This window comes from Schistocerca americana, chromosome 6 (assembly GCF_021461395.2).
Source record: "Schistocerca americana isolate TAMUIC-IGC-003095 chromosome 6, iqSchAmer2.1, whole genome shotgun sequence".
Classification (NCBI taxonomy): domain Eukaryota; kingdom Metazoa; phylum Arthropoda; class Insecta; order Orthoptera; family Acrididae; genus Schistocerca; species Schistocerca americana.
In genome coordinates, this window is record NC_060124.1 from 98,659,949 (window position 1) to 98,663,198 (window position 3,250).

Consider the following 3,250-nt stretch of genomic DNA (forward strand, 5'->3'; position numbering starts at 1 on the left):
CATTGCAGTAGTAGCCCTTGGACGGCCTGAGCGAGGCATGTCATCGACAGTTCCAGTCTCTCTGAATCTCCTTCATGTCCCAACAACATCGGTTTGCTTCACTCCGAGACGCGTGCACACTTCCCTTGTTGAGAGACCTTCCTGGTACAAAATAACAATGGAGACGCGATCGAACTGCGGTATTGACCGTCTAGGCACGGCTGACCTACAGACAACACGAGCCTTGTACCCGCTTCCTGGTGGAATGACTGGAACTGATCGGCTGTCGGACCCCTTCCTTCTAATAGGCGCTGCTCATGCATGGTTGTTTACATCTTTTGGGCGGGTTCAGTGACATCTCTGACAGTAAAAGGAACTGTGTCTGTGATACATTACACAGTCAACGTCTATCTTTAGGAGTTCTGAGAACCGGGGTGATGCAAAACATTTTTTGATGTGTGTATTAACAAATCCTCATCATGTGTAGTTCTGTGTTTTTACTGTTTTCCTTCTTAGCTGCAGGGCTGTTGCTGTACGTTTATGTGGTATCGTTATGCTACATGCACTCTACATTTTACATAGGAGTTGGTTTCGATTCACTCTACTGCAAGGTGTTTTGCTTGGCGTCACGTCGGTGGCGACAGCGGATATGGGGAATGTACTGCCTAACACCACTTCTCTGTCAAACAGTGAGTTGTACGCACCTGATGATTTTCTGGCAATATTCCGTGGACGTGTAGCGCTTCTTCCCTACTGTAACTGTTTCGTCTCCTAAGATGGGATCAGAATTTTAAATAATGGAGGTAGGGAAGGTTACAGATCAGTAATACCCACTAAACGCAATTAAATTTAAATATATTGCAGAAAAAGTCATAAATCTCTTCACGCGTTCAGTAACAATTTCGAGCGACTTCGTAAGCTGCAATGTTGCTCTATGACAAGTAATGAGATAGGGAAAAATGTCGATACACAAAGGAAACTAAACAACGAGACTTCTGGTTCGTGGAGGAAACGAAGGTTATTTAACCAAACTGAATCACAAAAATAGATATCAGCCACTAGTTTCTAAATACAGCCGTAAAGACAGAGGCCAAGCAACACATCTTAACGCATTACCATGGGTGGTGACGCAGTGCCGGACGGTCTTTGTGCTAACACCGTGGTTTAAAGGTTGCAGCCAACACATCTGCTGCAAGTTTTCTATTGCTGGCCAGACCGGAAAGCCTTTGTTCTGCGATCAAAATCGTGGTAACTTCCGCGCCAGTACTCTGCGCGTTTCGAAGCGGCCAGGGTCGGCGACCGAATGGGCTGGACGATGACTCTCAGTGCTATTTGTAAACTCGGAAACCACGCTACAGTGTGCGTCAGCAGTTAACGGAATGGGGAACTGGCACTCAAGATGGACCATCTGTCTCCGAACGATGGAGAGCCTACGGTTCCTCCGTGTCTGCGTGGTTTCAGCTTAAGGCAGCGGCCAAGAAACTTTGTACATTATCTCCTACTTGCGCACTTTCTAAATTAATGAAATGATCAATGTCAAAAATACTTTTCACCTCCAACCGTTGGTCCTAGGCGCATGCAAACCATGGGTGGTCTCCGCTGAGCGGAGATATTAAACTTATTAGATAAACTGACTGATACAGTTTAGTGACTTTTCAGTTAATAGTGCGGTCTGAAATTACTGTCAATGAACTCTAAATTTTGCAAGCATCTCGAATCTGTGAAATTACGAAATTAAATTTAACTGGCTTCTTCGTGGTCATTCCTCATAAATTCCTAGGTTGAATTCTCATTGTCCTTTTTCACGCCAGTTGTCTTAGTTTTGCTCCATCCCGTTCCCAGGCTAAATCTGTAGATTTTGCTTTTGGATTTCTTTTACTAGGTTAGGAAGCAGGTCACACTCCTAACCCCCGAGATGGAGGGCAAGGTGATTCTTAATAGTAGTTTTCCTCCACTGGGCGTTGGCCTTTCTGTACATTATGGACTGTCTCATAATCAAGAAAACAAGAAAGCTAATAGTACAACGTGTCAGGACGTGAGAGATGGAAAGTGCGGATGAAGACCATTTTATTGGTGAAGTATAAGATCTTATTCAATATCATTCAGGACAAATAGATTCAATTGGACACCGTGTCACAAAAAGCCACTAATATCTAAGACAATTTACAAAGTACTGACTATAATTCTACCTGGTTTTTGTACCAGCTGAGGCTAGAAGAAAATCTTGTCGCTGTTGAAGAAACTAGTGCAGATAAGAACTGTGAATTTTTAAAGAACCCATTCACAAGGCAGGTTACGATGGACTAAGAGAAAAAGAATTCCAATAGAGAAATAGAAAATTTGGCCAGTTGTGGACCGACACAGTGCAAGATTAAGTAGAAAAAAAAAAGAAAGCTTATAATAAATGGTTAAAGTGAGATATTTACTTGCAGGAATAGACAGAGAGAAGGAAACATACAAAGAGAACGTTGATTAAGGGTAAGAACGAAACCAGGCGGAAAACTGGCGAAGAGAGTACACACGAGCACATAAAGCCTGGAAAGTACTGAAATTAATTGAAACACAGAATAAAGATAAAGCTCACATAAACCTCATCAGCATGATGGAATGCATACAACACTACCGAGGGCAACTAACTGCGAGGAGAGGGGCATTCACTGAGAACCCACTGGGAAACTGGGAACTGTAATCAAAAATGAAGTTTTTTTTTGTATGTCCATCCTTGTGATTGATGGTCTACGGGCCTTCATCTGTTTACTTACGTATAAAATGTAGCACCTGCAGCCGTCGTTTTGATGTTACTTTATTATATTGCAACTGGTTTAGTTGATTCAGTACGCCATCTTCAGGACTGAACACATAAACAATAATGATAGCATCATCAGCTCGCCAGCCATGCTAATACATAGATTAACAACCGAATAAAAATCAGGGACGATACTATACAAGTGAATTTACAGCAACGATTTGATGAAAACCAATACACACATCCATAGTCTCGTACCCAGTATAGAATTATATACACTATACCGTGACGAATTTCCACTCTACGTTGTGCAAATGTACTATTTATTAATAAAGTCAATAATTACTATTCCAGGATTAAAAGTTGGTGAGTTAGATGATACACTAAACTGAAAAATCCTGAATCTGTCAGATTATAAAAACAACTCAAAAATGATAGATATCTGAAAGAAACTACATCATGATATAGTAAATCAAAGTAATATCCTTACGTCTACAAGCAGTCCTTGCAAGGACAGAATCAACA